The following is a 17,023-nucleotide window of genomic DNA, read 5'->3' as shown; positions in this document are numbered from 1 at the left end:
AAGGTTAGAAAAAGTAAAACAACTAACTGGTGGGAATAGTTTAAATGGGTATATAGCAGATATGGAGATTATATTGGAGGTTGAAAGAAAGATACTCCAATAATCATGGGTGACTTCAATTATCATATCAACTTGACAACTTGGCAAAGGTAGCCTGAAGGATGCATTCATTAATTTCTTAGAAAGCTGTTTCAGAACAAGGTATTTTGGTTGTGGTATTGTAAAATGAGATGGAAATTTTTTTTTTAAAAAGGCACCTAGTAAAAATGTTCCTCTAGCTAGAAGTGAGCATCAGGTGAAGAATTTCACGTTAGTTTGAGGGCAGGAAAAATTGATCCATTACTAGCACCTTAAAAAGGAGGGCAATTATGCGTTTGAAGGCAAGGCCAGTTAAATATAATGGTGAAATAGATTTTAAAAGTTTTCTGCAGGGCATAGAGTCAGATGTACAGCACGGAACCAAGGCCTTTCGGTCCAACTCATCCACCTGACCAGATATCCTAACTTAATCTAATCCCATTTGGTAGCACTTGGCCAATATTCCTCCAGACCCTTCCGATTCACATACCCATCCAGGTGCCTTTTAAATGCTGTAATTGTACCACCTCCACGACTCCCTGTGGCAGCACATTTCATACATGCACCACCCGCTGATTGAAAAAGTTGCCCCTTAGGTCTCATATCTTTCTCCTCTCACCCTAAACCTATGCCCTCTAGTTGTGGATTCCCCTACCCCAGGAAAAGGCATTGTCTATTATCCTATCCATGCCCCTCATGATTTTATAAACCTCTATAAAAGGTCACTCCTCAGGCTCTGATGCTCCAGGGAAAAACAGTCCCAGCCTATTCAACCTCTCCCTATAGCTCTAATACTCCAACAAAAGCAACATTCTTGTAAATCTTTTCTGAACCCTTTCAAGTTTCACAACATCCTTCCAATAGGAAGACCAGAATTGCAAGCAATATTCCAAACGTGGCCTAACCAACGTCCTGTACAGCCACAACATGACCTCCCAACTCCTACACTCAGTGCTCTGACCAATAAAGGAAAGCATATCAACCACCTTCTTCACTGTGAATCTCCACTCTTTGTTCAGCAACACTCCCTAGGACCTTAAAATTAAGTGTATAAGTCCTGCTCTGATTTGCTTTTCCAAATGCAGCGCCTCACATTTATCCAAATTAAATTCCATCTGATTAAGATGCCGTTGTACTTCAAGGTACCTTCTTCACTGTCCACTAAACTTCCACGTTTGGTGTCATCTGGAAACTCATTAACTATACCTCCTATGTTCACACCCAAATCATTTATACAAGTGACAAAAATGATGGCCTACTTTCCAGGATCTTAAAAAGTGGATGCAAAGATTGTAATATCCCAAAATGCTGTACAAAAAAAAAGTGTCCCAAAATTAACAAAAAAAAGGAGTAAAATGAGATTAAAGAGATTAAAATTAAAATTTAGAAAATCATAATAGCCAGGTAGAGTCAACATGGTTGAGAAAGGAAATTGTATTCAGTAAATTTGAGTTTGTAGGATATAACATCGGAGGGAGAAATAAAATAGGGATACACTGGAAGGAGATCAGAGAGGATTCCCCTGTGATGAGGACTTTGTTTTAAGAAGGTTAAGCAGCTGACAAAGGAACAGCACTCAAAACTTGTGATTTCAAATAAATCTGTTAGACTAGAACCTGGTATCATGTGACTTCTGACATTGACCAACCCAGTCCGACACTAGCATCTCCAAATCTTGGAATTTAAAAGAACAAGAAAGCATGCAGGATGCTGAGAGGTTGCTTCCAACTCAGGAACATAGGACTAGGGTAAAGAATTTCAAAACACTTCCATTGAAGACACTAGGTGAAATCATTTCTCCTGAACGGTCATTACATTTGGAATTCTCTTCCACAACAAGCAGTGGAGGCTGGGTCATTGAACATATTCAAAGCCGAATTAACTTTGATCAGGTTCATCAGAAGCGTCCATAATGGCCACAATCTTACTGAGCGGCACAGCAGAAATAAAGGTCAAATGATCTACTCTTGTTCTTATCTGATTCGATTCGATTAGATTAGATGAGATTCCCTACAGTGTGGAAACAGGCCCTTTTGGCCCAGCCAGTCCACACCAATCCTTTGAAGAGTAACCCACCTAGACCCATTTCCCTCTGACTACTGCACCTAACACTATGGGCAATTTAGCATGGCCAATTCACGTGACCTGCACATCTTTGGACTGTGGGAGGAAACCGGAGCACCCGGAAGAATGTCTGTGTGGAGTTTGCAGTCACTCAAGGCTGGAATCAAACCTGGGACCCTGATGCTGTGAGGCAGCAGTGCTAATCACTGAGCTACTGTGCCACCCAAGTGCTGTATTTGAAGCTGTATTCAAAATAGAGGTATAGACAGGGTGGATAGTAAGAAGCTTTTTGCCCTCCCAGAGTGAGGGACTTGATTATTAGGAGTCATGAATTCAAAGAGAGAGGGGAAAGTTTAAAGGGAGATATGGGAAAAGTTCTTTATACTGCCTGGAACGCGTTGCCAGCAGAGGTGGGCGTGATAGCATCATTTAAAAATTACCTAGACAGATACATGGATGGACAGGGAGCAGAGGGATACAGATCCTTAGAAAATAGGTGTTGGGTTTAGATAGAGGATCTGGATCCGCGCAGGTTTAGAGGACCAATGGGCCTGTTCCTGTGTTGTAATTGGTTTTGTTCTTCACTACATTTGCTCAGGTGAGTGCATCAACAAGGTACTGTGAAACAGGAGTCCATATTCAAGCATGTTGGGGAAAAAAGGAGGTATTAAAAAGTGAGGAAAACTAAGTATGAATTTCAAAGTTACTAAAGGTGGTCAAAAATAAGTTCCAAAAATTCAATTACTCTATGCATAATTGTTTTTGGGGTCTTTTTTACTTGGCCCAACTACAAATAGTAAACACTAAAGTGTATAATTCTAATACTGATTGACTTTAAGTGTTATTTTGTGTAAGAGTTCACACTTTCCCAGGTTGCAGTGGATATTTAGGTCAAACAGAATCTGACAGCTCAGTTCTTTCCAAAACTCTGCGTCATAATAGAACTGCAGTCTCAGCTTTTGGCAGTAACAACTTCAAACCAGCAGTACTTAATCTGACAGGATGTCAAGGTTTGTTAAACTGCAACCCCTCAACCCAGAAGACCATGATTCCCACAAACATATGGACAGTAAAAAGTGCAGATTGCTGCAGCAAAGAACAGCACAATTTAAGATATTTGTCCATCTCTAGATGGAATACTTAATTCCTGCCATTTTTCTCTCAGGCAAAACCTGGAAGTTTACAAGTACCATTGTCTAGCAATTTCTTTCAAACACACGTTAAATAGTATAATGCAAGTTGTGCAGTGTGAAGAGAGTCTGCCTCAGTTATTAATTACAAGGTTCAACATTAGTCTTTCGCAACTGTAATGTCACTAACTCAATACAAGCAAGCAAATTACCAGTCATCATACAATCTCTAGAGTGTGGAAACGCCATTTGGCCCAACAAGATCCACACTGACTCTCTGAAGAGCATCCCACCTAGACTCATTCTCTCTCCTCCTTCCTTCCTCACACCCCCCCCACCCCGCAAAGGAGCGGCGCTCCAAAAGCTAGTGGGAGGCACGGTGGCACAGTGGTTAGCACTGCTGCCTCACAGCGCCAGAGACCTGGGTTCAATTCCCGCCTCAGGCGACTGACTGTGTGGAGTTTGCACGTTCTCCCCGTGTCTGCGTGGGTTTCCTCCGGGTGCTCCGGTTTCCTCCCATAATCCAAAAATGTGCAGGTTAGGTGAATTGGCCATGCTAAATTGCCCGTAGTGTTATGTGAAGGGGTAAATGTAGGAGAATGGGTTACGCTTCGGCGGGTCGGTGTGGACTTGTTGGGCCGAAGTGCCTGTTTCCACACTGGAAGTAATCTAATCTAATCTAATCTAGTGTGCTTCCAATTAAACCTATGGATTATAACCTGGCGTTGAGAGATTTTTTAAAAACTTTGTATACCCCAGTCCAACACCGGCATCTCCAAATGAAACTCCACACAGACCTTCACCGGAGATTGGAAATGAACCCAGGTCTTTGTGAGGCAGCAGCGCTAACCACCGAGCCACCATGCTGCGACATCTTTTCACCAACACAGTTAGTCCTCTGAACAAGGTGCAAAACGTTGCACGTCTTCAGGAGTGTTTTAGGTTAGCTGGATCAAGAAATCAAAAACACGACACAGCATAAACAGTGCACTGATATACCACAGGTGGAATTCTATTGAATCTAGTGCTGTGTGCAATCTTAACAACAAACAACTCTCAAAGCAAATATACCTCGGTTCAATCTTTCGCATTGAATAAAGAATTTTAATAAAAAGCTAGAGAAGAAATATTTTGAGCTGCATTTCAACAAGGAGTCTGCATGTAAAAACAACTGAAGAAAATAACTACTTACTGGAAAGGGCTCATTGCATATCTGAGTAAACTGTGAATTAAATGCCAATTACCAGCTACAGCTGACATGTTTTCAAATGAAAATATCACAAGTAAATGTAAGTTTTACCAATGCGAATTCAAGCACAAGAATGGTTTGTTGAACGCTTGATATGATCAAGATATGAAATGGGCGCAGCATTGAAAACAAGGACATCAAGACACAAGGGACAAACCGTTTCCGCATTTCCTTTAGGGCTTTCCCTGAAGAGAAATTTCATTCTCCAAGCATGTTTACTATTACTTGTGGGAGCTTGATGTATATTGGTTGCCATATTTTCTACGTAACTGTGATGAAACTCCCCATAATCTCAGAGCACCATAGTGCTGCTCTCAGACTTTAAAAAAACTCAGGATGTGAGAGTCACTGGCGAGGCCACCATTTATTGCCAAGTCCTAATTGCTCAGAGGGCAGCTGAGTGTCAACAACATCACGGGTGGGTTTGAAGTCTGTGGGCCAGAACAGATAAGGATGGCAGTTTCCTTCCCTTAAAAGGACATTAGCAAACTGGATAACTTTTTCCAGCAATTGACAACAGTTTTGTTATGAGTAGACTCTTAATTTCAGATTTTTGTTTTAACTGAATCCAAATTCCACCATCTGTCATGGCAGGATTTGAACCCAGGTCCCCAGCTCATTGCCTGGGTTTCTGCATTAATATCAATATTACTGGGCAATCACCTCCTCTTAACTGGCGGTTAGTTTAGCCCAAGGGTCACCATGCCTCAGGCAAGATAAAAGCAGCAGGACCTTCAAAGTAACTCAAGTACAGGAACTGAACATATGCTGTTGGCATCACTCCACACTACAAACCAGCGATCCATACCAGTGACCCCCAGAATGCCTGAGTTGAAGTCCCACCTGTTCCTGGTTTAGTGATGACAGGTCTGAATAGGCTGATTAGAAAATATCCTCAACTGCTTAAGAGGGCCTTCTTGGTAGTAGTACCGTCTCTGCCTCTGAGCCAGAAGGCTCACATTCAAATCTCACCTACTTCAGAGGAGTGTCATAACATCCCTGAAAAAACAGATTAAAAATACCTTTAATTGCTTAAGTATATTAATATTTTGTAGGACATCCTGTTATGAAAGATGCCACTTTAGTGTGCAAAATAGTGCTGTATTGCTACAGTTTTATACAAATGTTTTTACAATTAAGCTATTGCATCCTCAATAAAAACAGCAAGTTCTTTTTTAAAAATTGAACTATTGTTTGCATTTTACACTTTGCAGTATACAAGTTGATATAGGTGGTTGCCATTTTGAAATGTAAAAGATGGAGTGTCAATGCAAGTAACTTAAACCACCCATATTGCCTGTGACTCCAAATCAACTGGAGATGAACAAATGCAACCTAACCTTGCATTTTTGAACTGAAATGGAGGCTGACTCAAAGCATAGCCTTGTATATATTAGTTTAAAAAATTAGTGCAGAGTTGATGTATCAAGTACCCAATTTACAAACATTCATTTACAATCATACAAGTGTGTAATTTTAAAGACTTACATACAAACATTTCCTGCACCCAGCAACAGCTCCTTTATGTTGTCCTGTATTGTGTTCCATTGTCAATACAGATCTAAGCATTCATACTTTCAAAGTAATGATAGTCTTAAGTGCCAGTACACCTATTCGCCTCAATCTGCGTAATGTTTTTCAACCAGTGGTGCCATGAAATTTTCAGGAAACAGTGCCAAGGCCACGTCTGTGCTTCTAATCTCCTCCAGAACCTTATTGTCCATTACTGAAGGGTAGTATCAGCTGACAGGGCACCTACAATGTACAAGCCTCCAAAATCATGCATAGATTTCCTACATCATTGAAAATAGTGGACGTGCCATGGAATTCTGTCTCATTAAAGTATGCCTTGATGCTGAAAAGGTTAATAACCACTGACCTAAGACACCTGTTTGTTATCTGGCATAGTTATATAAATTCGACCAGCATTTAAAGATCAAAATCCACAAGCTTCCATACTGTATTAATTTATAGGGAATTTCAGATATTAAGATGCTATGCTGTTCAAAACATAGCCAAAAAAGTCCCTTCATATTTACAAGTGAGCCAGAATCCCAGAAGTCGTTGAAGAGACAAAAAAAAGTGCTTTATTAAAGAGTCTATTTTTTTTTAAATTTCATGGAATGAGAGAGTCACTAACAGCCTAAGTATTTGCTATCCATTCTTGCCCTCGAATGGAGTGGCCACTAGGGTCACATGGCAGTTAAAATTCAACCATATTTTTGTGCATCGTAGAGCACATAGGCTAGACCAGGGAAGGAGGGCAGATTGCCTTCTCTAAAGTGTAACCAGATGGGTTCTAAAAGATATGGTCACAAATGCTTAATATTCCAGGTTTTAGTTATTGAATTTAAATTCCAGAAGCTGCTATAGTGCAATTTAAACCAGTGTCCCGTGAGCATTGGCCTAAGCTTCTGCATTAGTCGCATGCAGACTACACCACCTTCCCAAGATGGAACTTCATGTCTAGAGGTTCCAGCTTACAAACAGGAAAGTGAAAGAGTGAAAAAGAAAGTTCAAAATAGAAAACTGTATTCAAATAACACATAGCAGGCTTTGGGAACCATGTTGAAAAATCTCAAGGTTCTGGAGAAATCAGAAACTTGGGATGTAAAAACAGATGATAACCTGCACACAGCATGAGCATTTATTGATTTTAATTTTTTCCTCAACACTATTAGCAGTCCTTGAAAGTACTCTGCAAGTTGCTAGTGAAGGTCGATAAGAAATTATCAAACTACATCTAATAATCAAATTGCTCAGAGCTCTGGCTACTTTCATGCAATTGTCTTTAGGTTTCAAAGCAAAATACAATTTTCACTGATGCATTATTTTTGATCTATGCAACTTTTAATTATATATTTAATAGCAACAAGAAAGATGAAGGGACAGGAGCCAACTGGTATTTTTCGCATTGCAAAATAAATGCAACAATAAAAACCATGCCTCCAGATGAGACAGAAGCATGCCAAACAGGTTTAACACTACAGACCAGTCATCTAAAATCTTGAATAGGCACCTAAAACATTCATGCATACAGTATGTTATAACATTTGTACCAAATATGACCATAAAGAAACTTGCTTTGTTTTAAGCCATCTAATTGGATTCTCTGGGAATCATTCCCAAAACTAAATTAATTTAATGGCAATTAAAAATTCCAATTTTAAATAAATACTATTTTTAAAAACTTAGCACAAACGTTCTCTGGTTTTGTCCCCAGATTTAGCACTAATTTGAATTGGTTTAGCTATTACACATTTTGGTGCCTCCCAGATGAGTCACAGCTTTTCAAATGCTGAACATGCACCTGGAGTCTGCTAGTAATGTAATTCTTGCCAAAACAGTGAAATGGAGCAGGCACAAAAATAGAAGTTGCTGGAAAAGCTCAGTAGGTCTGGTAGCATCTATGAAGAGAAATCAGAGTTAATGCTTCAGGTCTAGAGACCCTTCCCCAGAACTGATGATACCTAGGAAAGTGGTGGGGTGGGGGTGTAAACGATAGGTAGAGATACAGTCTAGGCTAGGAGGGCGAATACCTGTAGCTGTTAATGGCCAATAGGTAGTGAGTAATGGTAGACTGTGATAACAAGGCCTGGTAAGGGACTCGTGCATGGGAGAGTTCTGGCTCCAAAATTATTGAACTTGATACGGAGTCCTGAAGACTGAAAAGATGCCCAAGAGGAAAATTAGGTGTTCCAGCTTGAGCTGAGCTTTACTAGAACACTGCAGCAGGTCTAAGAAAAAAAATAGATGTTGACCAGGGAACATGGTGGTGGGTTAAAGTGGCAGGCAACTGGAAACTCAGGGTCTTCTCCACAGGCAGAACATAGATGCCCTGCAAAGCGGTCAACCAGTCTACACTTCATTTGATCAATGTAGATGAGACTACATTGTGAAACAGTGAATGCAGCAAACTAGATTGCGCGAAGTGCTGCTTCACTTGGAAGATACATTCAGGCCCTAAAATTAGGGTCTGAAACGCTCGTCCTAGTCCCCTACCCCCCCACACCAGATTTGATCAGTCTGCCATTACACTCTGTTAGCCACACAGTCTCCATGAATAGCTATTCACCATCCTAGCCAGCTCATTATCTACTCTTTTGTCTGTCCAACTGCTCCTCTGTTTGGGCTGTATCACCACGTTTCGTTTACCCCTCCCCTCTTTCACCCACCACACCGTTTTCTGCATATAAATCGACATTTTCAGAGCTACCATCAGTTGAGTAAGGGTCACCAGACCAGAAATGTTAACTTTGATTTCTCTTTATAAACGCTGCCAGACCCGAATCTTTCCAGCAACTTCTGTTAGTATTTGATTTACAGCATCTGCAGTTCTTTCAGTTTTTAAATGGTGCAGGCAACCTGGCCTCAGAATTAGCCTCTACAACAACTTAATGTGCAAGATGGTGATTTAAGTTAGTGTGACAAAAATCATGAATCCATTCATCTAGTATCTTAGAATGGTAGGAAGGAGCCACGAGATCTGTCATATCCATGAGTTTTTGCTTTAGGCTAGACCCATCTCCCTGCACTGCATCTCCAGTCATGCAAGTGTTCTCTTTTCAGGTATTTATCCAATCCCCATTTAAAAGCCACAATTGAATCAGTCTTCACGAAGGCAGTACATCCCAAATACCTGCCAATTAGTGCTTACTTTGTTTCTATACCATCACACCCCACCCATGTCATGGCACCTTCAAATCACGACACCCATGCCATTCTTATATCATGTCCTCTAGCTCTCAACCCTTCAATCAACAGCAACAGCTTTTCACACACTATTCTGAGCATCTCCATCAAATTCTCTCCAAACATAACAGCCTCAGCTTCTCCAATCTATCCACTGAGTAGAAATCACACTATCACACTATCCTGGGAACATTCAAAACCACTCTGCATTCGTGTCTTTGCATCTTTCCTAAAATCTTCAAGGAGAAAGTGAGGTCTGCAGATGGAGATCAGAGCTGAAAATGTGTTGCTGGAAAAGCGCAGCAGGTCAGGCAGCATCCAAGGAGCAGGAGAATCGACATTTCGGACATAAGCCCTTCTTCAGGAATGAGGAAAGTGTGTCCAGCAGGCTAAGATAAAAGGTAGGGAGGAGTGACTTGGAGGGGCGTTGGAAATGCGATAGGTGAAAGGAGATTAAGGTGAGGGTGATAGGCCGGGGTGGGGGCAGAGACGGAGAGGTCAGGAAGAAGATTGCAGGTTAGGATGGTGGTGCTGAGTTCGAGGGTTGGGACTGAGACAAGGTTGGGGGGGGGGGGGGGGGGTGGGAATGAGGAAACTGGAGAAATCTGAGTTCATCCCTTGTGGTTAGGGGGTTCCTAGGCGGCAGATGAGACGCACTTCCTCCAGCCGTCGTATTGCTATGGTCTGGCGATGGAGTCGTCCAAGGACCTGCATGTCCTTGGTGGAGTGGGAGGGAGAGTTGAAGTGTTGAGCCACGGGGTGGTTGGGTTGGTTGGTCCGGGTGTCCCAGAGGTGTTCTCTGAAACGTTCCACAAGTAGGCGGCCTGTCTCTCCAATATCGAGGAGGCCACATCGGGTGCAGCGGATGCAGTAAATGATGTGTGTGGAGGTGCAGGTGAATTTGTGGCGAATATGGAAGGAAACCTTGGGGCCTTGGAGGGAAGTGAGGGGGGAGGTGCGGGCACATGTTTTGAATTTCTTGCGGTTGCAGGGGAAGGTGCCGGGAGTGGAGGTTGGGTTGGTGGGGGTTGTGGACCTGACGAGGGAGTCACGGAGGGAGTGGTCTTTTCGGAACGCTGACAGGGGAGGGGAGGGAAATATATCCCTGGTGGTGGGTTCCGTTTGGAGGTGGCGGAAATGACGTCGGATGATACGATGTATACAGAGGTTGGTGGGGTGGTAGGTGAGGACCAGTGGGGTTCTGTCCTGGTGGCGATTGGAGGGGTGGGGCTCAAGGGCGGACCAACCAACCCGTGGCTCAACACTTCAACTCCCCCTCCCACTCCACCAAGGACATGCAGGTCCTTGGACTCCTCCATCGCCAGACCCTAGCAACACGACAGCTGGAGGAAGAGCGCCTCATCTTCTGCCTAGGAACCCTCCAACCACAAGGGATGAATTCAGATTTCTCCAGTTTCCTCATTTCCCCTCCCCCCACCTTGTCTCAGTCCCAACCCTCGAACTCAGCACCGCCTTCCTAACCTGCAATCTTCTTCCTAACCTCTCCGCCTCCACCCCCACGCCGGCCTATCACCCTCACCTTAATCTCCTTTCACCTATCGCATTTCCAACGCCCCTTCAAGTCCCTCCTCCCTACCTTTTATCTTAGCCTGGACACTTTCCTCATTCCTGAAGGGCTCATGCCCGAAACATGGATTCTCCTGCTCCTGACCTGCTGCGCTTTTCCAGCAACACATTTTCAGCATCTTTCCTAAAATGCAATGCTCAGAATTGGACACAGTTATAGTTCACCACACTCTAGATGGTAATTGCCAGATTAATGATTTTGTTGCTTCGCCTGCTTCACAACACAAGCAGGGCAGAAAAAGAGTAGTAACAACACCAGATTGTATTGTAAAGTGACTAATGTTCACAAGATATTGTGCAAAAACACAAGCGGCATCCCTCTGGTTTTCCCCATTGCAGAAGGATTTCAGTGATTCAAGGCCTGATGCAGAAACTGAAGTGAATACTGTAAATGCCATTTAACTGGTAATATTTTGCTATGCAGTTTATTTAGATTAAAGTAAATTCCTCAAAAAGATACGACTACACCACAATTACTCTTAATAGCTTCAGTATTGTACTGGCTTCTGTTTGTACTTAATTTTGTAAACATTTTCTGAAGTGCCATAGTATAACACTATTGCATAGTACATACAATTTATGAATTAAATATACAAAATGGTGTTCAAAGGATTAGAAAATGACCTGCTCTTCCTTCCCCATCATTAATACAACCTTGTAATGCAAAAATCAAATTTAAAAACATTTTTCCAACGCTACTGCTTCATACAAAAAAGGAGAAACAAGTTGCTTTGCAATAGTATTTAAAAAAATACTAGTGCCTTCTAAACACGAGAATAGTACCTGGAGGAAGTGCGCCTCATCTTCCGCCTTGGAACCCTCCAACCACAAGGGATGAACTCAGATTTCTCCAGTTTCCTCATTTCCCCTCCCCCCACCCCAACCCACCTTGTCTCAGTCCCAACCCTCGAACTCAGCACCATCTTCCTAACCTGCAAGCTTCTTCCTGACCTCTCCGCCTCCACCCCGGCCTATCACCCTCACCTTAATCTCCTTTCACCTATCGCATTTCCAGCGCCCCTCCAAGTAACTCCTCCCTACCTTTTATCTTAGCCTGGACACTTTCCTCATTATGCATGCATAGGGAAATGCTCAATTCTGAAAATCAATTCAACAGTAACCACTGTACACCTCTTCCACTATGTGTTAGATATTAGCATTGCATTTGTTAGTTTCAAATGTAACGAACAGTTGCAGTTTTACTGTGCCTCATTTTCACTAGATACTGCTGGCCAAGATTAACCTTCCTATTGTACAATTGTTCCCCATTACAGCTGCTTATTCGAGCAGATTAATTTTATTTGGCCCAAGGCCATTCTACAGCTGTGGTATTGTGGTAATAATCTTACTATACAGCTGCTTTCCTCCGTATTCCAGAACTGAATGTTCACTGTGTATCCTTGAAAAACATCTCAGCTGAATTTGCAAACAACAGCACAGTAGTTGAAGCATTAAAATGCCATACCAGACTTAAAGCAGCATGCAAAGATTTCCAATGCTAGTCACATGTGGTGCTGCACAGGGCAGAATCAAGTCAGCTAACTAACCTCCTCCACATTAGGAGAGATCAACTTTTCTTCAATATTGTTCTTTTATACAGTCAGTAAAAGATGTGATGAGAAAGGGAAGCCTGGCAAAGCCTGGCAGGAAATCTAAACTGATACCGGAACTGACAAATTATAGCCCAAGAAACATGATAGAAGATCTTTAAAATGAAGGACCTTAGTAGTATGGTGCATAATGTAAGGTTAGGGGCCACAAATAAGGTAAGCACCAATAAATTCAGAATGGAATCTAGGAGAGGATTAGCCAGTGTGTGGATGCATTTGCTTTATCATGGAGTAGTGAGGTGAATAACTGATGAAGTTTCATAATTTAAAACAAGGGAGTAGACAGTCACATGACCTGATAAAACAAAGGTACAAAAGAGCTATATGGGAGTAACAATGCTGACACAGAGCAGCTGGGCTGAATTTCCGATTTGGATGTGTAAATTCTGAGAGAACCTACATCGGGACTCTGAGCCACTGGGATTAATATTGTAATTTATAAAAGAGTAAAGTTACAACTTAAACATTTTCAGCCCACAACTTTACAAAAGCACTACATGATGCAATCTTTAAGAGCTAACAAATGCTAAAAGCAGCTTGCAGTCAAAGCAATTTAAAACCACGGCAAATACTGGACAGTTTTAATGCAGTGGACTCCTATCACCAAGTTAGAGTAAATCAAACATTCTTTGTAAAGATTCAAGACCAGCATACTAATTTTTGCCATAAATGTGTAAAGGGCAAAATGCTCACGATATGTAATAGCATTAAAACTCTAGAAGTGTTGCTCCTTTAGAGCAGACATATCCACAAATATTGCTGAACTAATGCCAACTACACTAATAACCAACTCACATGACTCAACTGTGCATCATTATCTAGCTAGCACAGCAAACTTTGATCAAAGTTACGCCCACCCAGGCTTGGCAGCTCAAAATGGGAAACTGCAATGTCCCATATTGGCATGGCTTAAACAAGTCCAAATATAACAAAAGTCAATCTTTAAGACATTGTTGCTGTTTGGCTCAGGGTCAGATTTATTTACTAGACTGATGACTTAGAACTAAACAACTTCACTGGAAACATTAGAATCTCCTGACTACAGCAATTTTAATATTGCTCCAAGTATACCATATTTCAGTCATGCAAGAATGTCAAAAAGGCTGTATTTTTAAGGGTCGTAGAAATTAGTACTTAGCATCAACAGTTTCTGCCCTTTTCTAATTTGTGCCCCAACATCTCTGCCAAATACCTATTTACAAAACTATAAACTGGACTAGCAAGCTATTCAGCCTTGAGCTGAATCAAGAAAAATCTGTGTAGTCACAGTTTGGAGAGGCTGGTGTTTGAGGGGGGGGGGGGGGGGGGGGGGGGGGGGTAGTACAAAAGTCAAGAACCACAACACCAGGTTATAGTCCAACAGGTTTATTTGGAAGTACTAGCTTTCGGAGCACTGCTCCTTTATCATGTAGTTGTGTAGTCACAAGTTGACATCCACACACTTAAGACAACTGGTGAAACCATACATAACACCCTCACTGCCCTGGCAAAGGTCAGTTAATTTATCTGAGACCATTTTAACCTCTTCAAAGTCACCCAAGTTAAGTGACAGGAGAACAAACATATGTTGCCATACAGCATCTTTAGTCTTTTATCATTCAATTCAATCTTCAGTGACTTAGGACTTAAATTTACCCTAGTTCCATTAACTTTCAATCCTTGGCCACCAACACAAATTCTGGTTCAGCAGGGTCCTGAAAATACTAGACTGCATCTCTCAGTATTGTTCTAGATATTCTCAAGTATTTCCTCATATTGTCTTGACCTTTACCATTGTGTTGATCCATAAGATTTCAGCTTTTGCTGACACTGCAAAAGGTAGAGATGCAGTAAACTTATGGAATTTAAAAGGAGCCTGAGATTGCTCATACCTAGGTGAAGATCACCTGGGGCCAGAAAATCATTTCTGCACGATTTCTGGACTCAACATATGATAAACCCCTAAATTTCAGAGCCAGGTTCCTCTACCTTTCAGAGGTGACAGCTGCAGAGTTATTTCATGCAACAATGATTTTCAGTTGATGATTAGACAAATTAATGTTAAGCCAGATGAAAATAAATTATATCAGAATATTCCTGTTCATTCATAAATAAAAATAAACAGCTGTGGATGAAGCGTTCACCTGTAGTATAACCAAGATGAATATGTGCAATATTGGAAATATAAGACTATGCTCTATGCACATGGATAGTAACAGTAAAAATCTTATATCACCATTATACTGGCGAATCTGTTCAACAGGGAACTAGTGGCTTCCTTGGTTCTCAGTCTAGCTTTGTCGAAAGAAAAAAATTATTCATTAATATTTTCCATCTGTCACAACATGCTGTATAAATTAGCTGCCACATTCTCTCAAATAGTAACTACACTTTGAAAGTGAATTTATTGGTTGGGAATCCCTTTCACACATTCCAAGGCCAAAAGAAAAGCTGCCATAACAAGCACAAAACGGGCAAACAGCTAAACAACTTATTACCACTGAATCAGAGTGGTTACAGAAAGAACGTAGTTGACCTATTTGTACACAACTCTCTGCACAAGATTTTAGTTAGCCCCACACAAAACCTCACCACTTCCTCCCAATTTCCTTTTGAAGGCAAAAGTAAACCAGTCTCAACCAAACAATAAAACTCATGTCACAGTTGGTTCTTTTGCCAACCTAAAGATGGTATTCACTATTGCTCAAGCCTGCCATATCCACATGATTTTAAGCACATCCATTACAAAGCCAGCAACATTTTTTTCAAATAAAAAATACTTAAGTACTAAAGCTTGAAAGATTATAAGCTTTTGGTTCGCATCCAGTCCTTATCTTTCTTGACACTTTTGTTACTGTTTGTAAAGCAGGTATATAATGTCTCAACTATCCCAGCCCAGATCTTGAGCATAACTGAGGAAATTCTGCAATGACATCTGTTAGATACAACAAAGACTCAAGCAACTAATGAGGCACTATTTAAGCAACAGTATCCTGCCATAGTATCTGGCCCCAGAATTTCAGATCAGAACCTCATTCAACAACCAGAGCAGGTCTTCAACATACTGAGAATAAAGTTATTCATTATGTACACAATAAAAATGCAAGCATTTACTTCATGTGAAGATTCAAGAGAAAAACAACCTTGCTGAGCATTGAGGGGAATTTATTTTATTCATTCACAGGAATAGAGTGGCACTGACCAGGCAAGCATTCATTCCCCATCCCTAATTGCCCAGGGGACAGCAAAGAGTCAACCATATTTCTGGAATCACATCTAGGCCAGACCAGGTAAGAATAGCAGATTCCTTCCCTATAGGACATTAGTGAACCAGATGGGTTTTTCCAACAACTGACAATGAATTATCATTAGACTCAAATTCCAGACTTTTATTGTATTCAAATTCCATCATCTGCTGTGGTGGGTTTCAAATCCTGGTCCCCAGAACATTACATGGCCCTGGATTAACAGTCCAGCAAAAAAGACGACTTGTTTTGAAGTGATTTTTTAAAACAAAAAACAATTTAAAGATATAACGGATCTTATTGGTGCAAAATATCCAGGGAACCTTTCTCGTTATTAGTGTAATACCAGACTGCATGAATTCCTAATCAACAGACTTAAATCTGTTTCTGTTCACTACAGACTCTGTGTGTGGGATGGGGGGGGAGAAACAGAAATGCATCACCACACTCCTGCGGTTCATTTGAGAGAGGGAAAGAAGCTGAGCGTGGACTGGAGGAGAAAGGGGGACGCTGGCGCTCCAACTCAAATCCAACAATAGAAGCACAGAACAGCAGTGCCTCTTCCATGACACTCATGGCGCCGTGCGCATGCGCGAACCAGTCCATGTGCGACTTGACGGGGGTGAATGGGAGAGTCAATTTTTTGGGGGGGGGTGTGAAGAAGGGAACTGAGGGCAGGCGATGGCAAGGGGGGGGGGAAAGGAAAAAAAGGTGGGGGGGTGAAATACAACCTCGAGCAGGACAAAGGAGCGGGCCTCTTGGTTCACTCGGCGGTAAGAACTAAATCCCCTCCAGGGACACTCTGGGGGCCCGGGAATCGTTTCAAATCAACCGTCAGCGGCCGCGATTTGGGGGGGGGGGGGGGGGGGGAGGAACAAGAGTTGCTGCGGCGCTGGTCGCTCCATATTCGTGAAACGACCGTGTCTAGAAATGGTGCAGGAGATACCGCGGCTCCCGATAAGATTCCTTTACCTGCCAGCTGCCTTCGGAGTAAGAGTGCCGACTGCGGCTCTGTCATGTTTAGCTGGCCGTCGAGCACAGAGAACCGTTTGGCTGCTTTTCTATTCTTCTCCCTTTCTTGTCTCTCTGTGTCTTCCCTCACACACTCTATGTCCCTCTGTTATCGGCACCGACTCGCTTTCTCTTCAAGTTTGAGGCTCGCCGGCCTGCTCCGCGCATGCGCAGGGCACCTCCCCGCCCATTTCACTGTGCGACCGAGCCTTGTGTGTAAGGGGCGGGGCTACCCGATTAACCCGCCTCCATCATCAATCGCTATTGGTGGATGTGGGGTGCCGGCGGGTCCCAGCTCCGATCAGGCTATTGGCTGGGTCTCCTTATCAATCAGACTGTCGCGCAATGCCCTGTCGACCCGCCCCCGCCCTCAATCAC

The 17,023-nt window shown here is 42.3% G+C and overlaps 1 protein-coding gene across 1 annotated transcript in view; it reads right to left on the bottom strand.

The window, feature by feature from the left end:
- ube2g1a (ubiquitin-conjugating enzyme E2G 1a (UBC7 homolog, yeast)) overlaps positions 1-16,809 on the bottom strand; it is an 80,436-nt gene extending 63,627 nt beyond the window's left edge. The window contains exon 1 of the transcript XR_006315833.2: positions 16,607-16,809. The gene's annotated coding sequence lies outside the window, so the exon portion shown is untranslated. The remainder of the gene's footprint in view (positions 1-16,606) is intronic.
- Positions 16,810-17,023: the final 214 nt, after the last annotated feature.

The sequence above is a fragment of the Chiloscyllium plagiosum genome, unplaced genomic scaffold (genome assembly GCF_037043375.1).
Source record: "Chiloscyllium plagiosum isolate Xiang-an unplaced genomic scaffold, Cpla_swu_hap1 HiC_scaffold_31, whole genome shotgun sequence".
NCBI classification, from domain to species: domain Eukaryota; kingdom Metazoa; phylum Chordata; class Chondrichthyes; order Orectolobiformes; family Hemiscylliidae; genus Chiloscyllium; species Chiloscyllium plagiosum.
Note: the sequence above shows the minus strand (reverse complement) of the source record. Positions and strands in the feature narration are given on the sequence as shown.